Below are 24,874 nucleotides of genomic sequence, written 5' to 3' on the forward strand. Positions count from 1 at the left end.
GCTGCTGGAAGGCTGATATCTCTGGTTCGGGGCATAGTAGAGACAAGCTGCCAGTGTCCACCGAAAGGGGAGACCCCCAGCTTTTGGAGTATACTCTCAAAAAACTCTAAGTTAGACAGATCCTGAGATATCTGGCTGGGAAGAGCAATTAACAGGCTCAGATGGGGACCACTGCTTTGAAGTCAGATATCTCTGGTTCCCCAGCGACTATTTTAAAAAATCTGGTCCCCCTGGAAAAAGGGGACCCTCAGCTATCAGCTTAGGAACCTTATACTCCTGGGGCCCTTGGGCAACTATCCATTGAGTCCCTAAGAAAACACGGCCCTGGGTCCGAGTGCGAATAATGCAGGAGCATCTCACTAGCTAGTAGTGTGGTCCACAGTATGATCACACACCAGCATCCGATTCTGAAGTGAAGCACCCTTTCACAACATGACGTCATCACCCCGAGTTGTACTGTGCACTATGCTGGGCCCTGCAGCAGGGGGTTAACCGTGGCGGGGGGGGGGGGGGGGGGGGGTTTAAGTTCCGGCCAACATCGCAACACTGATAATACCCTACCCCTGCCACTGACTACTACTGGGTGTTTTGGAGCCATGGGAATCTCGGGATCCCTCCGAACCTCAGGCCCGATACCGGTGTCCCCCTAGTCTGCCCCTGTTGCCAGGCCTGGCTATGTCCCCTGGTGTATGACATTCTCATCATGCTGGGGGCTTCCCCAGCATTCCGGGAATTGCTGTGCAGCCCACAGCCTCCCCAGGAACAGTGTAGATGATGCATAATTACTGCTGCTTAGTGACACCATCTTAGGACGTGACACAAAAATAGCAGAGCAGCTCTGCTATTTTGGTGTCTGTCCATAGGATGGTGTCACCTGATACTATTTGCCCCCCTTAGTGATGCTAATTTCCCCACCACCATTTATGGCCAGTCAATGTAGCATAACTGCTTTTGGTAGGCAAATATGGTGAGTGCAGAGCGGAACATAACATACGGTGTCCTCAGGGTTCTATACTATCTTCCATGCTTTTTGGGTGAAATAATCAGACCTCATGGCCTAGTTTACCACTGCTATGCTTGCAGATGATACACAACTGTACCTATCCTTTCCTCCAGGTACTGAGAACCCCAGAACAACCCTAAATGGGCGTCGAGCTGAGCTACAGGAGTGCTACAAAACATTGCACATGTGCTGAATCTTGTCCTGGATGGTGTCTTGACACTTAAACATCAGGTATCAGTCATATTCAAATGTTCATTCTTTCATCTGAGGAACATAACTTAAGCACTTAGTTGCCTCAGATGATCTGCCTAAAGTAATACATGTATTTGTATCATGAGTAGACTACTGCATTGCCCTCTACATTGGTCTCCCGGCAATAGAATTGCACTGCTTGCAGATGGCAGATGGTTCAAAATGAAGCTGCCAGACTATTAACCAACCAACCCTGTTCCAGCTACATAACATCCATTCTCTACTCCCTTCACTGGCTACCTGTAAGATGGTAAATCATTTTTAAATTGGCTTACTGACTTTCAAAGCCCTACATGATCAGGGCCCAACGTACCTTATGCAACTTCTGGTTCCATACTGCCCCCAATCAATTACTATGATCTGTAGATGAAGGACTTTTAGCAGTACCTAGAATCTCTTTAAAATTCATATTTTAGCCATGCAGCTCCGACTCTATGGAACTCTCTTCGATAGGCTTCCACGCTAGAATCATTCAAAAATAGATTCAAGACTTACCTGTTTACTCAAGCATTTCACTCATGTCCCTTGTTAGGGTTGTTTTGTATTTTGTGTTGTAAAGGCAAATGTAAAACACTTTGAGACCTACTGGGAGAAAAGTGCTATATATAATAATAATAATAATAATAATAATAATAATAATCATAAGACGAAGAATAAGAATTATTATTATGATTATAATAATAATAATAATAATAATAATAATCATCATCATAAAACTAACATATGCCTATTCGCAGAGCATTCCATAGGGCTGATTCCAATTTTGGAGTAAAACAAAACAGGAGTAACCTTGGTAAAACCGTGTTGCACTGCATATTTAAAATGTGCAGAGGTTTAGAGATTTGACGGACATGTACTAGTTCAAGTCTAAATTGCAGTGTAAATATAAAGTTGTCCAGCAGATGATCTGATAATCTAACATTATTTTCATGTATCCCTGCTATATTCTGTAAATCGCATTACCATACAGTCGTATGGTACCTGCAATTCATGTAGCCACGGAAAGCACTGCTTTCCGCTTCTCTCTCGTGTGCAGCTTCGCCATCCTAGGATAGCGTAGTCTGCACCAGCGTGACGAGACATCCATGGTAGTGTTTGTACTCACACCTGCTCTGGCCGCTCTCGTCCGTTAGTTCCGCCCAGTTTTCCCAGCCTGCACCGCTCCTGGCTTCTGCTAGTCTCCTCAGCATAGAACTCATGGACAGACCTCTTGTTTTTTCATTCATACCTCCTCCTTTGATTCACATATTTTGGTGTGCCTGTGTGCAGTAACATATATTGCAGTGTACCTGTATTATTAATTATTGTTTGTAATAGGTGGCATGTTGTTTTCTAAACTTGTATTTTATAACCTTTTTTTTTTACATCCTTTTTTTAAAATTTCCTTAAAATCCCCTACAAATGTGTTTAACAGGGTATTTTGTGGGTGCTTACTTTAGTAGGGGTGATTTTGGTTTTTAAATACTCCTTATAAAAAGAATGGTGTCTGATAATTTGAGGCATACTCACCATTTGAATAATATCAATGATGGTAATTTTTATTTTATAATTATACCTCCTCCCCTCCCACTCCCCTTACCAGCCACCTCCTCTCAGTGATGTTGAGACATCCTCCCCAGTGGTCACCCAAACCTTGGATGTAATATGCTGAATGTTACCCACTGTCACCAATTTTTCTCTTGCCTTCCACACCCATCTTATCATTAAACTACTTTAGTTCCACAAATTAAAATCACATTTATGCATTGCTCCATAGTATTCGGTATGTCATAATGCCACTCACCTGGGCCATGTATGATATGTGAATGTCACTGTGGCCCGGAGAGACTCCCAGCCACATGTGTAATGACGGCTGCAGCACTGAAGGGGGTAAACCCTAAGCTAGAATGCACCACTCACGGGGGACCGGGCTAGCCGGCTCCCTAGCGGCGGGGCGGGTGAGCAGGATGGTGAGCGCTGGGGTCCGGGAGCATACAGGAGCACAAAGCTGCGGTGGCCGGGACGAGCGCCCTGAGCCGCCGGGCTTCAGATCAGGGGGGTGCGCCGCACGCTATGGCGAGGCCACTGAGGGAGTGCTGCACTGGGGGGACAGGGAGAGCCAGCTCCCTGGACGTCGGGGTCAGGATATGTGCACAGGCAAGCTGGAGGACGGGGGAAGCCAGCCCCCATACCTCCAGCACTGAGAGAGCCCTAGCAGCCAGGCTGCAGGGCTAAGGTAGCCCAGTGCTGAGTGCTGGGCATAAAAAAAAATAATGCTTTTAAATGTATTAATATATATTGTGATGTGAGGCTACAGTGCCTAGGTATGTGGAGCCTGTACAATGCACAGGCTCAGTATATATTTAAACTGAAATGTGAAGTGTATTTAATGTATTTTAAAGGTAAAATCAAATGCACTTACTGGTTGTTGTGTCCCAGGAGGGGGGAATCCATGGCTGTGCAGGCTGTTGGATTCCTCCAGACCTTTGGTGAGCAGGAAACCCTGACCGGGGATCTAGGCTGCCCAGCTCTGGAGCCCAAATTTAGGCTACAGATAGTGAGCTAGGTCCCGGGCAGATTTATGGAAGTTTAGGCGGGAAAACTTCACCCAGCATAGACTGAACGTCACCGGGGCGGATCCAGATCCTCCAGGATGGGACGATCAAAGGAGAGTGACCACTCCCCACTGTCCATAGAGGACTATGGTAGCTATGCATGTGACCTGTGCATGTGACTTAACCCCTGTGGTATTGTGTATTAGAGTAGGAAAAAAGGAGGGCAGATGCCCCATGAAAAGTGTATTATACCATTTTCTTCTGCTGTAACATCTTGCCGTATTGCTGTTGCCCCTAGTAATAGGGAAGAGTCTTTTTGAAGGCTATTTGAGCAAATAAACATCATATGCCTCAAGACGACCACTTCATCTTGTGACCTGCAGGGCTAGGCGAAACCTAGCTCTGTTTTCCGGCTGTCCAGGGTGCATCCAGCGTCTCCAAGCTCTGCCTCCAGGCAGCTACCGGGTAGAGGCCTAGTCAAGCGACTAGTGGGGATTCGTCAGCACCAGGTGTGGTAAGGTGGCGTGCCGACGCATACAGAGCAGAACCGTGGTTCTACACGTCACGGCAGGTTAGGAGTTTGGTGGTGGCAGCGTAAACACTATTAACAATGAATGCAGACGTATGGTGCGCTAGAAGCTGCCCAAAGATTACCCAGTGAGAAAGGTGTCACCTCACACCACAAACAATATAGAAATAAAAGATATCACCGAGTTGTCTTCAGGCGCTGATTACAATTTTTGAGGATGCTCCTAAATAATCCGTTCAACATCAGTTCTTGCCCTCAACCAAAGACATAAGGTACAAAATAGTGTAATACTGTTAACTTCTGAACAAATAGATCTATAAATATAGGTAAACTCCGTACCAGATGGTAGTGTCTAAATAATAGACAATATGCGTAGTGGAAGAGAGAGGATATGAATTTCTTCAAGTAGTCCCCAGTATTTCATCCGCACATCATTCCATTTGAAAGATTCTCATACAAAAGGATACAAGCAAAATATAGTGTAATATTGCTTTAATAAATTTAAAAAAGCCAAAAGAGATGGCTGGACTCTCACCATAAGGTAGAATTCACAAGGCAGATAGAAAATCAAACCAGGCGTCCCCAGCACCTCGGAAGTCCTCCTATGGGTCCTTTCCAGACTCCCAATGACCACCAGCCAACGCGTTTCAATACTTCAAAGTATCTTTTTCAAGGCATGTATTATTCCCTTCCCAGAGGATATCTTATTTATACCCCCTTAGTGATGACATCATTTCCCTTAAGAAAAAACCTATTTCCAGACATGGATTTACCTATCCTCTAAACATCCTATACCTAACAATGTTACACATCCAATCCCCTTATCCTATCCGGATATTTGTGTATCCCTTCCCCGGCGGCAAATGTTCCAACCTCCCGGAGTCTGATTTTCAAGTTCCCGGCTCTCTAAGATACATCACATCCGCCGGGTGACCCGCACACGTGTCCTGACGCTTCTTCCGGAAATGACACTCTTCCGTATACGTCACTTCCGGTCGCGGCGGATTTTGCGTTCCACCATTAGTTCCGGACTTTCCTTTCCATTGGGCCGCTTTACATATGGCGGAACGTCCATTATTGCCGGGGTGCTTATTTCTCGGGGGATGATAACTTTCATCAAGGGATAAATTCCAGCTCCATATAAGAATAGGAAGATAAATACACAATTTAGACACTTATCACTCTTAAAAATGTAAAAATGTAAAAATTAATATCAACTCATAAACTGATTAAAATTTTATAAGAACCATTTCAATTCAAAATCTTTATTGATGCCATTAGGGGCTAAAGTGCTGTAATTATATATTATGGTCATCTCGCTTTTGGCTAGTTTGACCGCAATATCTCCCCCTCTAGCATCAGAAAGGACCTTTTTCAATACATAAAAATTCTTAATGTGTTTAATATCACAGTCATGGGTTTCTTTAAAATGTTTCGAAAGTGCATGTGTGTCTAAACCTTTTCTAATATTTCTTAAATATTCCCCCAATCTAACCTTAAAGGCCCTACCCGTCCTGCCTATATAAAATTTCCCACATGAACACTCAATGGCATATACAACGTTAAAAGAATGACATGTTAAAAAATGACTGATTTTGAACTTCTTCTTATTAATCTCGACCTCAACCACTTTTTTGCCAAAGGTATTGGGTATTTGTTTACATCCCACACAACTCCCACACCTAAAAAAACCTTTGGTTAACACACATTACCCTGTTTCGGGGAGGATGGGCACAGGCTCTTTACTAATTTATTCTTTAGATTGGGGGCTCTTTTAAAAATGCAATTTGGATTCTCCGGTAATTCCTTCCCTATAACTGGATCTTTTTTTAAGTATTTTCCAGTGTTTTTTTAAAACCCTTTTCACCTGATGGTGTTGAGAACTATAATTGGTAATAAAGGACCATTTAAAAGCATCATTATTTTTATCATTTTTTCCTCTTTTTTTTTTTTTTTTCCATTTTTCATGAATCTAAAGAATAAATTAGTAAAGAGCCTGTGCCCATCCTCCCCGAAACAGGGTAATGTGTTAACCAAAGGTTTTTTTAGGTGTGGGAGTTGTGTGGGATGTAAACAAATACCCAATACCTTTGGCAAAAAAGTGGTTGAGGTCGAGATTAATAAGAAGAAGTTCAAAATCAGTCATTTTTTAACATGTCATTCTTTTAACGTTGTATATGCCATTGAGTGTTCATGTGGGAAATTTTATATAGGCAGGACGGGTAGGGCCTTTAAGGTTAGATTGGGGGAACATTTAAGAAATATTAGAAAAGGTTTAGACACACATGCACTTTCGAAACATTTTAAAGAAACCCATGACTGTGATATTAAACACATTAAGAATTTTTATGTATTGAAAAAGGTCCTTTCTGATGCTAGAGGGGGAGATATTGCGGTCAAACTAGCCAAAAGCGAGATGACCATAATATATAATTACAGCACTTTAGCCCCTAATGGCATCAATAAAGATTTTGAATTGAAATGGTTCTTATAAAATTTTAATCAGTTTATGAGTTGATATTATTAATTTTTAAATTTTTACATTTTTAAGAGTGATAAGTGTCTAAATTGTGTATTTATCTTCCTATTCTTATATGGAGCTGGAATTTATCCCTTGATGAAAGTTATCATCCCCCGAGAAATAAGCACCCCGGCAATAAAGGACGTTCCGCCATATGTAAAGCGGCCCAATGGAAAGGAAAGTCCGGAACTAATGGTGGAACGCAAAATCCGCCGCGACCGGAAGTGACGTATACGGAAGAGTGTCATTTCCGGAAGAAGCGGCAGGACACGTGTGTGGGTCACCCGGCGGATGTGATGTATCTTAGAGAGCCGGGAACTTGAAAATCAGACTCCGGGAGGTTGGAACATTTGCCGCCGGGGAAGGGATACACAAATATCCGGATAGGATAAGGGGATTGGATGTGTAACATTGTTAGGTATAGGATGTTTAGAGGATAGGTAAATCCATGTCTGGAAATAGGTTTTTTCTTAAGGGAAATTATGTCATCACTAAGGGGGTATAAATAAGATATCCTCTGGGAAGGGAATAATACATGCCTTGAAAAAGATACTTTGAAGTATTGAAACGCGTTGGCTGGTGGTCATTGGGAGTCTGGAAAGGACCCATAGGAGGACTTGCGAGGTGCTGGGGACGCCTGGTTTGATTTTCTATCTGCCTTGTGAATTCTACCTTATGGTGAGAGTCCAGCCATCTCTTTTGGCTTTTTTAAATTTATTAAAGCAATATTACACTATATTTTGCTTGTATCCTTTTGTATGAGAATCTTTCAAATGGAATGATGTGCGAATGAAATACTGGGGACTACTTGAAGAAATTCATATCCTCTCTCTTCCACTACGCATATTGTCTATTATTTAGACACTACCATCTGGTACGGAGTTTACCTATATTTATAGATCTATTTGTTCAAAAGTTAGCAGTATTACGCTATTTTGTACCTTATGTCTTTGGTTGAGGGCAAGAACTGATGTTGAACGGATTATTTAGGAGCATCCTCAAAAATTGTAATCAGCGCCTGAAGACAACTCGGTGATATCTTTTATTTCTATATTGTTGGCAGCGTAAACACGCCCACTGCACAGGAGGTGGAATCAGTAACAGGCAGTTACTGACGGTAAGCGGGAATCCCCTGTGTGGCCCGGTTCCATGTGACCTAAACATCCATTCTGTGACTGGGGACAGGATACGAAGCGCTGAGGGCTGTCGTACGGGACCATCCGGTCACAGTCACTCTTAAGGTGGGTACACACGAGTAGATATATCTGCAGATCAATTGATCTGCAGATATATCTATGGACGGATCGGGCAGTGTGCTGTGCATACACACTGCCCGATCCGTCGGGGACTGACGTCATGAACTGGGCGGGCGTGTACACACGCCCGCCCAGTTCAGCTGTCAATCACCGCCGGCCGCCGCAGTATGTGTACGGGCGGTCGGCCGACTGCCCCGTACACACACAGCGACGCACCAATATATCGGTAGATATATTGGCCGTCGGCTGTGCTGCGCGGCCGACGCGATACGTCTGTGAACGACGGAGTTCACAGACGTATCGGCCGTACACACTGGCCGACGGTCCCGCGATATATCGGCCGTTCAAGAGAACGGCCGATATATCGACCAGTGTGTACGGGCCATTAGGAAGTCTTCAGTCACTCAGTCCCAAACTGAAATCACAATGTTATTGTCAGAGTTACTGTTACAAAGATAGAATTCCGGCATCAAATGCCAACATCTCCTTACAGGAGAACTTTACATTAATATATTTCTATATTCACAATGATTTGTCTGGTCCTAGCAGTGGTCACCTTATATAATAGTGATGATCTAAGCAGAGTAGAGGTTTACGTACTGTTGTTAGGCGCCGAGGGTCCGCCCGTCAGTGCGGCCCGGCGCCTAGCAACTAGGGACGCCGCATGCGGACAGCCGCCGGCTCCCTAGCAACGTTAGACGCCGGGCGCACGGAGCCGCTCAGACCCTAGCAACGGGGACGCCACTGTCGGACCGCGTTCCCCGTTGCTGGGTCTAGATTAATCACCTCATTGGTATCCTGGCCGTGCAGCATGCAGCTGCACGGCATGATTGTTAATTACCCTGTCTGGCTCCTGATTGGAGAGCTCCCAGTTAAAAGCACTCTCTGGACTTCTCACAGGCGCCGGTAATAGCTTCCTGTTTGCTGTGTCTGTTGCAGAGAGTTTTCCAGTCCTGTCTATCCGGTCGTTCCTGTCCTCAGTGGTCCAATACTCGGAAGTTGTCATCTTTTCCTGGAGTCCTGACCGAGCACCTTTAACATCCTGTGGTGTTCGTGAGTCGCGGCGTAGCCGTGTGTTGCGGCTTGACCGCTTACTATTTATTATTTGGTTATATTGTGTTTCGGAGCTTTTGCGGAGGATTCCGCTCCCACAAATCCACTCTGGTATCCAGCGGTGCTGGATAGGAGTAACGGATTCGTGGATTTTTGGTTGTCCTTTTCCCTGGCGGTTTGTCCGCACATACTTCTGGTTTAAGTTAGTTAGCTTGTAGCCCCTGGCCTGGTTGCTTAGTCAGAGGGCCCCTTGTTATCACCCTGTCTCGGATTTCCCTTTGTCTCCCATTAAGACCTGAGGGGGCATCGGAGTTGGGCAGACATAATCCGCCCTTCAAACGCGGCTGCCATGGGCTCAAGCAACCATAGTCTCGCAGGGGATTTCTGATAACACGGGCGAGACAACGGAGTTAGGGCGCCAGGGGTTACTAGGCTTTCCTGCTCCCGTAACCAGCATTCCATTCCAGTACTCTGACCTCCGTCATAAGATCACCTCTGGTCAGACGTACTGGTATCATAACATTATTACCGGCCAGACTAAAATTTAAAATTAAACAGGGTTTGATTTTTTCCCTTATTTCAGTTTGGAAGATTTGTCGGCCTCATGAATCCCACTGGTGTAGGGCCAAATCCTGGCCAGCTTCTAGTTAGTCAGATTCAAGAACTTACTCAGATGATTCAGGATCTATCCCTTCGGGTGAGGTCACAGGAAGATCTGTTACGGACTTCCCCGAGGGTCGTTCCTGAACCAAAAATGCATTTGCCTGACCGTTTTTCTGGGGATAGAAAGCAGTTTTTTAATTTTAAAGAGTCTTGTAAACTTTATTTTCGTTTAAGACCAGTCTCTTCAGGTACGGAATCTCAGCGGGTCGGAATTATTATTTCTTTACTTCAGGGGGATCCCCAGACCTGGGCTTTTGGTTTAAGAACAGACGATCCGGCATTGTTGTCTGTAGACACCTTTCTGGGGTCTTTAGGGCTATTGTATGATGACCCTGATAGAGAGGCATCCGCCGAGAGTCATTTGCGTGCTCTCAGACAGGGTAAGAATCCCGCAGAGATTTATTGTACGGAGTTTCGCCGTTGGTCGAACGACTGTGGATGGAATGACCCAGCCCTACGCAGTCAGTTTCGCCTCGGCTTATCTGAGTCTATAAAAGACAGTCTCCTTCAGTATCCCGCTCCTGAGACTCTTGATAAACTCATGGAGCTTTCTATTAAGATTGATCGTCGTCTCAGAGAGCGGAGGGCTGAAAAAGGAGCATCTGTCGGGTCTACTCCTGGTGTTTTTTCCATTCCTGTGGACATAGAGGAGCCCATGCAGATAGGTCTCTCCAAGCTGTCTCCTGAAGAAAGAACCAGAAGGCAAAATTCTGGTCTTTGTTTGTACTGTGGGAGTAAGGGACATTTTGCCCGTAATTGTCCGAACAAGTCGGGAAACGCCTCGACCAAGTGAATTGTGAAGGGGTTCACTTTGGTCTGCAGCTTATCTCCTCAAATAATTCACTGTTAGTCCCAGCTAAAGTTTCCTTTGGCAGCCTCTGTTCCTCGGTGTCGGCTTTTGTTGACAGTGGAGCTGCAGGGAACTTTATGGACTTAACGTGGGCCAAGGCCTTAGGTATTCCTCAGTTAGCCTTGGGTAGGTGTATCACCATGCATGGTTTAGATGGGAGTCCCTTGTCCAATGGGGTTATTTCTCTCTGTACACCTCCTGTACTATTTTCGGTAGGAGCTCTTCATTCCGAAAAAATTGAATTTTTCCTTACCCATTGCCCAGCAGTTCCAGTGGTTCTGGGTCACCCTTGGCTGGCCTTTCATAATCCCATCATTGATTGGCAGTCGGGGGAGATCTCACAGTGGGGTACCATCTGTAATAAGGAATGTATTACGCTTCCCATCAGAATAGCTGCTGTCATTCCCGCACCCATTCCTGTGGAATACCAGGATTTTGTTGATGTATTTTCCAAGGGCAATGCGGACATTCTGCCTCCCCATCGGCCTTATGATTGTGCTATTGAGCTAATTCCTGGTGCCACTTTGCCTAAGGGAAGGTTATATGCATTGTCCGGACCAGAAACTGTGGCCATGAATGAATATGTTAAAGAAAGCCTAGGGAAAGGATTTATCAGGCCGTCTAAATCCCCTTTAAGTGCAGGCTTCTTCTTTGTGGAGAAGAAGGATGGATCACTCAGACCTTGCATTGACTTTAGAGCCTTGAATAAAATCTCAGTAAAAAATACTTACCCTTTGCCGCTGATTTCTGTCCTCTTTGATCAGCTACGTTCGGCTGTGATTTTTTTCTAAGATTGACCTGAGAGGGGCATATAACCTCATCCGAATCAAGTCAGGGGATGAGTGGAAAACGGCATTCAGTACTCAGTCGGGTCACTATGAGTATCTGGTTATGCCATTCGGCCTGTCTAACGCTCCGGCAGTTTTCCAGGATCTCATTAACGATGTGCTCCGTGATTTTCTTGGAAGATTCGTAGTAGTCTATTTAGACGATATCTTGATATATTCTGACTCTATTGAACAACACGTTACCCAGGTGCGTCAGGTTCTAAAAAAATTACGTGAAAATCACCTATATGCCAAGCTGGAGAAGTGTGAATTTCATGTCACGGAGGTATCCTTTTTAGGGTACATTATTTCCCCTCGGGGATTCTGTATGGAACCGAAGAAGCTCCAAGCCATCCTTAGTTGGGCGCAACCCACCAACTTAAAAGCAATTCAGCGCTTTTTAGGGTTTGCGAATTATTATAGAAGATTTATTCACTCTTTCTCCGACCTAGTTGCTCCCATTGTGGCACTGACTAAGAAGGGAGCGGATCCAACCAACTGGTCACGTGAAACTGAGTTATCTTTTCAGGCCTTGAAACAAGCCTTTGTCTCAGCCCCGGTCCTCAGACATCCCAACCCAGAATTGCCTTTCATTGTTGAGGTTGATGCCTCGGAGGTTGGAGTAGGGGCTATCCTATCTCAGAAGGATCCGGATTCTCTAGAATTACATCCTTGTGCCTTTATGTCCAGGAAATTCTCATCTGCTGAATCCAACTACGATGTTGGTAACCGGGAATTACTGGCTATTAAATGGGCTTTCGAGGAATGGAGGCATTGGCTTGAGGGAGCAACACATACCATTTCAGTTTTGACTGATCACAAAAATCTTCAGTACATTGAATCAGCTAAATGGCTGAATGCCCGGCAAGCTCGTTGGGCTTTATTTTTTACTCGTTTCAAGTTTATTATCACCTTCAGGCCAGGTTCCAAGAATGCCAAGGCGGATGCCCTGTCACGCAGTTTTCTTCCAGTTCATGATAACAGTCCTGTTACTCCCATACTTCCGTCTTCAGTCATTCGCGCAGGCCTCACACAAGATTTATTTACCCAGTTAAAGCAGCTTCAACATCAAGCTCCTGGAAATACTCCTGCTGGTCGTCTTTATGTCCCTGAGTTTTTGAGAGCAACTGTTTTGACGGAGTTTCATGATAGCAAAGTTGCCGGGCATCCGGGGATCGCTAAGACTTTGGAATTAGTCTCCCGCTCAGTATGGTGGCCTGGTCTTTCCAAAGACATTAAGGAGTTTGTTTTTTCGTGTCAGGTCTGTGCACAGCATAAAGTTCCCCGTTCCTTGCCTATCGGTCAACTTATGCCCTTGAATGTTCCTCTCAGGCCATGGTCTCATATTTCCATGGATTTTGTGGTGGACCTCCCTCTGTCAGCCGGATGCCGAGTCATATGGGTGGTAGTTGACCGTTTTAGCAAGATGGCCCATTTCATTGCTCTTCCCCGATTGCCATCTGCCCAGGGATTGGCAGTTTTGTTCCTCCGCCATGTTTTCAGACTCCATGGGTTACCCACTGATATTGTTTCTGATCGGGGTCCACAATTCATTGCACAATTTTGGAAGTCTTTTTGTGCCTCTTTAAAGATGAAATTGTCTTTAACGTCTGGCTACCATCCCCAATCCAACGGGCAGACTGAGCGAGTTAATCAATCATTAAAACAATATTTGCGTTTGTACTCGGCCAAACTCCAAAATGACTGGTCCGAGTTTCTTCCGTTGGCGGAGTTTGCTTACAACAATGCCTGTCATTCCTCCACCAATGTGTCTCCATTTTTTACAGTTTTTGGTTTTCACCCCAGAGCTAATTCCTTTTTTCAACATTCCTCTGTCTCCTCACTGACCTTGACCGCTCATCTCAGACTCATTTGGAGAAAAGTGCACCTTGCTCTCAGAAAAGCGGCATTTCGGGAGAAAAAAATTTCTGACAGGCTCCGGCAGCCGTGCACTTTTAAAGTTGGAGATAGGGTGTGGTTGTCGACTCGCAACATTAGACTTCGACAAACCTCAGCCAGATTGGGCCCTAAATTTATTGGACCATTTCATATTATAAAAAAAATCAATCCAGTTGCTTTCCGGTTACGTTTACCAAGAACTCTCCAGATCGGAAATACTTTCCATTGCTCCTTGTTGAAACCATACGTTTCTTCCAGTAGATTTCCTCGGAAGATCTCTCAGGGGAAATCACCAATAGATGTACAGGGTCAGCAGGAGTTCTTGGTGGAGAAGGTTCTCGATTCCAAGTTGTCCCGGGGTCGGCTTTATTTTTTGGTACATTGGAGAGGTTATGGTCCAGAAGAAAGGTCTTGGGTCCTGGATGAGGATCTCCATGCCCCGAGGCTCAAAAGGGTATTTTTTCGAGAATTTCCTCAGAAACCTGGCCTTAGGGGTTCCTTGACCCCTCCTCAAGGGGGGGGGTACTGTTAGGCGCCGAGGGTCCGCCCGTCAGTGCGGCCCGGCGCCTAGCAACTAGGGACGCCGCATGCGGACAGCCGCCGGCTCCCTAGCAACGTTAGACGCCGGGCGCACGGAGCCGCTCAGACCCTAGCAACGGGGACGCCACTGTCGGACCGCGTTCCCCGTTGCTGGGTCTAGATTAATCACCTCATTGGTATCCTGGCCGTGCAGCATGCAGCTGCACGGCATGATTGTTAATTACCCTGTCTGGCTCCTGATTGTAGAGCTCCCAGTTAAAAGCACTCTCTGGACTTCTCACAGACGCCGGTAATAGCTTCCTGTTTGCTGTGTCTGTTGCAGAGAGTTTTCCAGTCCTGTCTATCCGGTCGTTCCTGTCCTCAGTGGTCCAATACTCGGAAGTTGTCATCTTTTCCTGGAGTCCTGACCGAGCACCTTTAACATCCTGTGGTGTTCGTGAGTCGCGGCGTAGCCGTGTGTTGCGGCTTGACCGCTTACTATTTATTATTTGGTTATATTGTGTTTCGGAGCTTTTGCGGAGGATTCCGCTCCCACAAATCCACTCTGGTATCCAGCGGTGCTGGATAGGAGTAACGGATTCGTGGATTTTTGGTTGTCCTTTTCCCTGGCGGTTTGTCCGCACATACTTCTGGTTTAAGTTAGTTAGCTTGTAGCCCCTGGCCTGGTTGCTTAGTCAGAGGGCCCCTTGTTATCACCCTGTCTCGGATTTCCCTTTGTCTCCCATTAAGACCTGAGGGGGCATCGGAGTTGGGCAGACATAATCCGCCCTTCAAACGCGGCTGCCATGGGCTCAAGCAACCATAGTCTCGCAGGGGATTTCTGATAACACGGGCGAGACAACGGAGTTAGGGCGCCAGGGGTTACTAGGCTTTCCTGCTCCCGTAACCAGCATTCCATTCCAGTACTCTGACCTCCGTCATAAGATCACCTCTGGTCAGACGTACTGGTATCATAACAACTGTACATTTAAGCGATTAATGCAATTAATTTATATTTAGACAAAAAAACAGAGCATGATGAGGTCTTATTATTTTAAATCCACATAAATAAGACACTATAAAGATAAGGCCTTGGAAAATAATAAATTGTACACCAATACAATTTATACAATAAATAAAAAAATAAATACGGTAACTCTGGAAATGCTGCTGTATAACTGAAACGGTATCCGGTCTCTAGGTCGACCACACTTAGGTCGACAATGTCTAGGCCGACCACTATTGGTCGGCAGTAAGTAGTTCAACATGGTTTCTAGGTCGACATGGTCTCTAGGTCGACACGACAGAAGGTCGACATGAGTTTTTCACAATTTTTTCCTTAATTTTTTGGAACTTTTTAATGCTTTACAATCCACGTGGAGTACAATTGGGAACGGTAACCTTGCCCGAAGCATGGCGAGTGAAGCGAGCCATGCGAGGGGACACGGTGCACTCATTGGGGTTCCCAGTCACTCTACGGAGAAAACAACAGCAATTTAAAAAAAAAAAAACTCTTGTCGACCTTTTGTCATGTCGACCTTGTACATGTTGACCTAGAAACCATGTCAACCTACCTACTGTCGACCAATAGTGGTCGACCTAGACACTGTCAACCTAGGTGTGGTCGACCCTATGATTCACACCCAACTGATACAGATTTGTACATATAGCATTATGCACACAGGTGTAGAATAATCTAGTCTACTGACAGCTACAGTTCATGAGTTACAGAGAGAATCCCAGACATCTAACCCCCAGTGCAATGCCGGAATAAGGAGTGTCAGAGGGTTGCATGCAATATATACAGTATAGCTCCTGAGGTTACAGACATGTGACAATGTGGCTTGTTGATACTTGGCTTGGCAGCCCAATAGGCTATATATAATCTAATTATTTGTGATGTATCCTGATTGATGTACAAAGTAAATGAGCAAAATTATGATAATCTGAATTTCCGTTTTTTTTTGTTTTAGAATTGTCAGATTTGTCCATCTGTCCATTTCAGTCAAAGACCTGAATAGCATCCATCACCTGTTAATATCACCACAATTATGCCCTATGTTGATGCTGCTAAGTGTGTCTTGTGAATAATCACCAGTTTAGAAATATTACACAAGTACCGATGTTTTATCGAAATAATGAATATATTGACTATTGTACACTTTGGTAAAATGCAAAATCCAGGGGAAATCTCCAATTTAGATTTAACTGGAATCAGCAGCGTTTCTAGAGAGGAGGGGACCCGTGTGCAGACTCCGTGTGTGGGCCCCCTCCTCTCCTGTAGCCGTCACCGCCGCTGCTAGCGCTCTCAGCGCTGAGACTCTGGCACAGTGCCAGAGTCTACAGCGCATGCGCAGGACTCCGAAAACTGGCCGCCGCATCATTTTTCCGGAGTCCTGCACATGCGCTGTAGACTCTGGCACTGTGCCAGAGTCTCAAGCGCTCAGTGCGCTAGCAACGGTGGTGACGGCTACGGGAGAGGAGGGGTCCCACACACAGTCGCCAATGGATGCCGGAAAGGTAAGTATAGAAGAAATGGATGCAGTGTGTGCAGTGTGGGCCCCCTCTGGACCCAAAGGCCTGTGTGCACCGCACACACTGCACCCATTTTAGATACGCCAGTGACTGGAATACATTTTCTGCCATCAAGAGCTTATATTGCTTGGCTTCAAAGTGGCAATTGATCAAAAGGGCTAATTCATACTCCTTTCATATTGCAATGCCGGGTCCCACCCAGGAATTGGAAACGGGTCCTTCCCGGGTGGGACTTGTCATTGGACCCTTTAACACTGCCCTCCCGACCTGGCAATATGCCGGGTCAGGTTGATATCGCGGGTGGGGGTAGAGCCGGCATCGGGTGCAGGTGCGGAGGCGGCGCTGGGAGATGAGATAATCTCCGCGCCGCATCTCCCTATGCAGTGAATGGGTCCCAGGTCGCATCGACTCAGCAACCTGTTCACACTGCACCTGACCCGGTATTTAACCCAGTAATAACACTGTTTTATTCCCGGGTTGAATTACCGGGTCAGGCGACCCAGGAATTCAACCATGGCCCCTTTTACACCGCACAGCGACACGTGTCGACCCAGCAATATACTGGGTTGCTACCAGGTTATTTTTGCGGTGTGAAAGGGGTATCACTAGAATAATTTGGCCTACTGAATGTAACAGCTCATAGGATGAGTCACAGAGAGCATCCAGACATCTTCCTCCAATGTAATCAAGAAAGAATAAAGCTGGGTACACATTTGGCCGACATGCTGGAGGACCCGTCATCACGCTGACCAAGCTGCCATTCCAGGTAAGCATATACTGATTGACCACTCGATGAGTCATCATGACGTCACAGCTGGGTGAGCATTTGAATTTGCCTGCCCAGCTTTGACTACTGTCCCTGCAGCAGCCAGTGTATGGGCAGTCAGCATACACACACAGCCAGATGTGCCGATATATCGGCATAGCTGACACGATATGTCTGTGATCAATGTTGTTCCCGCCGATCAGTAAACGATAAAGTCCGTTCAGTTGAATGGATGATATATCGTCCAGTGTGTACCCAACATAAGTATCAGATGGTTGCATGCAACTTATTGGAAGAACCCTACGCGATATGTGGCTGTGCCCATAGGGGACAATAACTGGAGGAACACTGGCCCTAGAGGAGCAAGCAAAACTTTCTTTGCTGAATAATCCGTGTTGTATAAGTGTGTGAGGTTCTGATGGGTCCTTGCAGCAAATTGGATCTCCCCTGAAGATTCAAAGAGGTTCAGTGGTTAATTTGTCTTATTACATGGGAAGAGGGAGGTCTAAAACTTCTAAAGAGCACCAGTGGTGCAAGTAGAAAAAAAATCTTAGTGGTACTGTGAGCCACTCAGGAGCCGCAGCTGCCGGACCGCAAGCTCTGATTGGTCATAAACCAGCACCTCATTTGAGAGACACGCCGCCGCCGGAGAAACAGGAGGGACACATGAGAGGCGCACGCTGCGCTCTGCTTCCAGGCCTCACACACAGCACAGCAGTGGCTGCAAGCATGGCGATCGGGCCGGCAGTACTGAGTACCGGCTGGCAATTTCCTACCGGTACGCAGTACTGCCCTGTACCGCCATACTTGCAGCACTGAAGAGCACAAATGGAGAGGTTACTCAGATAGCAACCAATAAGCATCTAGCTATCGTTTATCTAGTACATTCTCTAAAATTACGGCTAGAAGTGTATTGGTTGCTAGAGGCAACCTCACCACCTGTCCTCTTTAGAAGATTTGCTACAGTACATCTCCCCCATAGTTATCTACTGTCTATGATACAGATCCCACTGTCTGTGCTAACACGTATAGTAATTCATTTAATGAAGCAGCACTATTGATGCTGATACATCTCAATATAGAACCTTGGCCCAAATGTATTAAGCGTTAACATGAGATAAATCTGAGATGCATAAGGAGAGATAAATGACCAGCCAACCAGCTCCTAACTGTCATTTTTCAAACACAGCCTGTGACATGGCAGTTAGGACGCTGATTGAAAGGTCATTTATCACTCCTTATGCGTTTCAGATTTATCTTTTGTTAACGCTTAATACATTTGGGCCCAAGTCCCCCTTACTACATGTAACAGTAGGCATTAGGCTGTAATACTTATTAAGGACAACCACCGCTGTTCTTATCAATATTCGCTTAGGAATTTTAAATAACAGCAACAATTAATATTTTAAGTTCACTATGTTTATTTTTAATCTGATATAAGCTATGGATGGCTAACTCACATTTTATAAAACATACAAAAATTGGTTAAAAATTTTTCAAAATAAGATTAATTCCAGTGGTATGAATATAATTATATGTTATTGCCGCACTTCTAATGTAGAACAATAGGAATAACAAGTATACATATATATATATATATATGTAGTTAACATCTATTTTTACTCACATTCACATACAGGATACAAATGCACTGTAGAAGTATAAAGTGAATTTAAAGTACATTTTACTAAAATAAATCTTTATATTTGACTCACCCCTTCCTTCCCTCTAACATTTTACATTTCCCTCCCAATACACAGCTCATTTGAACATATTTGACTCCTGACAGTGGAATTCATAGCTTATTAGTTAAAATGTCAGCTTTCATAGTAGTTTCCAGTGTGTGCCAAAAATGACCCTCAAACATACACAATCTTGTTTCAATTATATTTTGCAAATAAAGTTGGAGGCAGATCAGGACTTCTTTCTTTAAGGGGCCATTTTCCTTACCCTTCCAAGCATGGATTGCCTCTCACCACAGCAGGTCAAATGATCTGGTTCACTGCAAATCATTTTCATTGCTGGGAACGTATTCCAGCTTCCCAATAATGAGAGGGATTTCTGAGCCATGGGCTCTGTTCCTAACTTCAGAAAGCAGCCGATCCTAAGATCTTTTCTCCCCATCAGGACGCACTTGCAATTATAAATTGTAGGTGGCACTGAATGCCCCAGGATGCCCAGTCAGTCTTTGGTTTTGTGCCACAACCGATTAAGATTAAATAAAATGAATAAATAAATGAATTTGTTTTTTAAAAGCAAACAGAAAAAAAGCAACGAATACAAATATATAATCTAAAAATAAAAGCTTTACTAGTCCCCAAATAATTTACCAACCGCCATTAGTTATCAAATACAAATTGGGAGAAAAAACCCTACCACCTAGATATGTAAATCTTTCTCTTCTCTACTCTCTTACAAATATACTGTATCTCTATATCATTTGTGCTCCTATTGTTTCACCACTTATAAATAGGGGGAGTTGTACTAAGCCTTGGAGAAAGAGATAAGGTGCCAGCCACTCAGCTCCTAACTGCCATGTTACAGGCTGTATTTGAAAATTACCTTATTGGCTGGTACTTTATGTCTCTCCACTTTATTACTCTCCAAAGCTTAGTACATCTTCCGAGTAGATTCTTCTTTGAGTTATTCTCTGAGTGCTTCAACCAATCAGTGTGTTTTAGTGATCTTTTTAAGGTAGACTGTATCAGATCATGAAACAAGAAAGGGAGAATAATGTGATTTTTGGTAAGTGCTCATGGTCTTATTTATTTTGTGGTCATTTCTGCTTTGTAGAAAAGGCAGTGGGTCAGAGTCAGACTCACAAGATTCAGATGTCTGCAGCATGCAGAATCAGCGTTCTCCGTCAGGTTCCATCTCACAGTCCAGCAGTGGTGGGTGCACCTTCGCTTGCTGCAGTGCATTCTGACCTGTACCAGGCAGGAGCCATCCTGTCCCCTATTGCAGATGTTAGCAGGGCTCCTGGGACAGAGCCAATTACCTCTGCGGCAAAAATGGGGGCTCCGCAGAACTCATTGGTCACACTTTGATCCCACTGTGAACCACACATGTGCTGCTGCTATACATGCAGGTTCCCCTTTAGAGCTTGGAACCCGGAGGCAGGCGTCTCCATTGCCTCTGAAAGTTCCATTCCTGCTTGACAGTGACTCTTACCAGTTCAGTTCTTTCTTTAAAATTTCATGCAAAAAGCCTCTTAAGTGGTGTTGGGATTCCTGTGTCGGTCACATGACCACCGACATCCCATCCATCTGGATGCTAAATGCATCCCCTTTGAGCAGCATGCTTAAGCATTATCCTTTTTTCACTATCCTCAGACAAACCTTTTCTGTAGAATTTTAACATCTCAATCTTCACATCTTGAGACAGAGGCAAACAGAGAGCAGCAGGTGCAGCCTACTTCTTTATTATTCATTTTGAAAATACTATTCCATTGCGTTTTGCAATGGGAACAAACTGTAATAAAACGAGATTGAATATTAACAGATAGTTAGGTAAGAGGATGCTGCTCGCAAGTTTACAACTTGCTGGATAACAGGAATAATGTGGACAGTGGCTATTTTATGACCACAATTTGTTTGCTGTCAGCCCTGACCCCAGAATGTTTAAAGTAGAGATGAGCGAACATCCCATTTTGAGCCCAGATCCGAGTCTTGCTCGGGACTTCCCGCCAGACTCAGAAACCAGAATGAGGCAAAACGTCATCATCCCGCTGTCACATTCTCGTGGGTTTTGGATTCCATATAAACAGCCGCGCATCGCCACCATTTTCTCTCCGGACTTGGAGAGTGAGGGAGATAGACCTCTGTCTCTCTCTGTGGGTGGTGGCATTGGGTGGGGTTAGTGTGTGCTCTGTAGGGGTGCTGCTGCAGTCACTGTGGTGTACCTGTGCTGTGTTAGGGGTGCTGTCCTGGCTAACACTGGTGTTTCATGTTGCAGCTGTACATGGGTGTTGGTGTCCTGGCTGTCACTGTGTTGTACAGGGTGCAGGGGCACTGTCCTCCTCTTGTATGCTGTAAAATATAGGGATGCTGCTGGCCCTGTATGTTGTAAAAATTCAGGGGTGCAGTTGTTAAAAATCAAAAGCATGCTGCTCCTGTATTCTGTAAAACATAGGGGTGCTGCTGTTAAAATAACTTTACACTGGCCCTGTATGTTGTAAAAATTCAGGGGTGGAGTTGTTACAAATTAAAAGCACACTGGTCCTGTATGCTGTAAAATGTAGGGGTGCTGCTGTTAAAATTACATTACACTGACCCTGTATGTTGTAAAAATTCAGGGTTGCAGTTGTTAAAAAGTAAAAGCACACTGCTCTTGTATTCTGTAAAATATAGGGGTGCTGCTGTTAAAATAACATTACACTGGCCCTGTATGCTATAAAAATTCAGGGGTGCAATAAAATAAATGTACACTGGCCCTGTCTTGTATGCTGTAATAAATCTAGGGTGCAGTAAAATAAATGTACACTAGCCCTGTCTTGTATGCTGTAATAATTCTAGGGTGCAGTGAAAATCAATGTACACTGGCCCTGTCTTGTAAGCTGTAAAAATGTAGGGGTGTAGTGAAAATAAATGTACACTGGCCCTGTCTTGTATGCTGTAAAAATTCAGGGGTGCAGTGAAAATCAATGTACACTGGCCCTGTCTTGTATGCTGTAAAAATTCAGGGGTGCAGTGAAAATAAATGTACACTGGCCCTGTATGCTGTAAAAATTCAGGGGTGCAGTGAAAATAAATGTACACTGGCCCTGTCTTGTATGCTGTAATAATTCTAGGGTGCAGTGAAAATCAATGTACACTGGCCCTGTCTTGTATGCTGTAAAAATTCAGGGGTGCAGTGAAAATCAATGTACACTGGCCCTGTCTTGTATGCTGTAATAATTCTAGGGTGCAGTGAAAATCAATGTACACTGGCTTTGTCTTGTATGCTGTAAATGTACAGGGGTGTTGTGAAAGTACAGGGGTGCTGGCACTGTCCACTGTTGCTATGTCTAGGCCTGACCTTCACAACACTGTATGGGAAGAGGAGGCTCCTACCACCATTTGCACACCCCCTGCAAGTGCTGGGAGGAGCACCGCCAGTCCAGTTGCTGATATTGAGATTGGGGATGTCGCTGTAGATTAGAAGTACACCAAGATGAGGAGGATATGTGTGTAGCTGGTGCTGCGGAAGGAGTTGACGGTGAGGATTCTGATGGTGATGTTGTTTGTTTGAATAAGGTACCAGTGGAGACAGTTGTTGGCCATGGCATGAAAAAAGCCCATTGTCATGCCTAGACAAAATACCAAAAAAGCCACCTCTTTGGTGTGGAATTATTTCTCCACAAATCCAGAAAACAGGTGTCAAGCCATCTGTTGCCTTTGTCAATCCATAATAATTAGGTGTAAGGAAGTTAACCACCTAGGAACATCCTCCCTTATATGTCACCTGCAGCGCATTCATCATAAGTCATTGTCAAGTTCAGAAACTTTGGGAAATAGCGTAAGCAGTCCACTGACACCTAAATTATGTGTTTTTGTTTAAATATTATTTCTCTGTGAGGATGAGGATGTAAACACTGAAAGGGGGGGATCTGAAGATGAGGACAACATCTTGCCACTGTAGAGCCAGTTTGTGCAAGGAGAGATTAATTGCTTTTTTTGCGATGGGGGCCCAAACAAACCAATCTTTTCAGCCACAGTCATGTGGCAGACCCTGTCGCTGAAATGATTGGTTTGTTAAAGTGTGCATGTCCTGTTTATACAACATACAGGTGGGTGGGAGGGCTCAAGGACAATTCCATCTTACATGTCTTTTCTTTTCCACATCATTCCGGGGGTGCTGCCCTATATGGGGTGCTGCCCCTCTGCCCTATCAGTCCAGGGGTGCTGCCCCACTGCCGTGTAAGTCCAGGGCTACTGTTGCCTGTCTGCTGTGCTGTGTAATTCTCCAGGGGTGCTGCCTATGCTCTATAAGTCCAGGGGTCCTGATGTACTTGATACTAGATTTAAATGAAAGCCAGATATGAAACAAGCTTCAACATCACAAACATATTTGTGAAAACTAGCCACATAGGTGGAAATGGAAATTGCCAGAGTGTTTTTAAATAAAGTGGGGAGAGACCACATTTGTGGCCAAAGTCAGTGTGACTCAGAAGAGACTGAATCATAATCCAGCGCAACTGATGGAGAGGTAAAAGTGATATTTTCTGCTGGAGTATTAGAGAGAGTTAACCTTAATTTTGATTTATTATTGATGTTCCACATTTTGGGATTATTTATTTAGAAGATGCGCATTTGTTATGAAGGGATCTTCTTTTCCTAAGGACTGCGTAGGGTTATCGCAAGACCTTGCGATGTTAGAAGAACAGAATTTCAGTGATCTTGCATTGCATCAGCTTTCCATTGCACCGCAGCACTAGATGGGCCAGGAGCTCCTGTGAGGCACAAACAGTTACTGAATAAGGCCCAGTATGGAGTCTTATAGTGGCTTACAGCCAGGAAGATGTCTGGCTTGCCAGGCTGAGGCATGCTGTGGGCACAAAGGTTAGCATTGCTTCCTCCCACAGTCCTACATATAGTATGAAATAAATTTGGACTGTAGAGTGGTAAGATCCACTAGGGCAGGGGCTCAATAACAAAAAAAATTACTGCACAGTCGTGCTTAGTACTTTACCGAACCCACCCAAACTCATCTTGCCCCATCTGGGGCTGCTGTGGGGGCTCAGAAGGGTCTGCTTTATTTAAAACTAAAATATGAATAAAATAAACAAGACACACAGGTATGCTCACATGCATGTAACTGGGACACACAGGTATGCTTACATGCGTGTATCTGGGAGCTGTGAAAAAAAGGCATCTGCCACAAAATATGTAAATAAAAATGCAATAAAAAATGGAAAAAAAGAAACCCACAAGATTTTCACAAAATAAGTCTCCAAACTCCGTGTAGGGGAAAATATCCAATCTGGATCCTGTGGTATATACCAGTTTATTTGCATCCAAGCATTAAATCCGAGATTATCTTAATCCCTGAAAATGGAGAAGGGGGTACAACAGTGGTTCCCAAACTGTGTGCCGTGGCTCCCTGGGGTGCCTCGGGACACTTGCAGGGGTGCCTTGGATTGGTGGTCCAGGACCAATTCAAATTATTTATGGTGAATATAATAGGCAAAACTAGTGCTAGTAGCTGTCAGTCATAAAATATGGAGACAGAAGCAAATCTTGTCCCTCACCACAAAATTGAGCCTAAGGATGACATATAAACACAATCTACTTAATTTAATATTTATTTCTAAATTTCTCAATAAGAAATTTTTGGCCTAGGGGTGCCGTGAAAAAAATTCTGATACTCTAGGGCGCCGTGATTCAAAAAAGTTTGGAGACCACTGGGGTACAATTTTGGAGGCTTTGGCCCCTAGTTTTTCAGTTTGTCCAGTATTGTGGTAATTAATAATGATATATTTGCTTGGTTCAAGTTCTTTCTATTCCACACCAATATAGGAGTGGAGGTGAAAGCCTGTGTGTTGTTCCTGATTGCATATGCCCCTCTAATTTTTAATCACCTTCTTGACACTGTCCTCTTCCTCTTGCCTCTTCTCATAATGTGAAAAGTCATCAAATATGGAGGTGGTATGTTTGTAGCTAGCTATGATTCGGAGAACTTGGCGAGCT

The sequence above is a fragment of the Pseudophryne corroboree genome, chromosome 5, assembly GCF_028390025.1.
Source record: "Pseudophryne corroboree isolate aPseCor3 chromosome 5, aPseCor3.hap2, whole genome shotgun sequence".
Taxonomy (NCBI): domain Eukaryota; kingdom Metazoa; phylum Chordata; class Amphibia; order Anura; family Myobatrachidae; genus Pseudophryne; species Pseudophryne corroboree.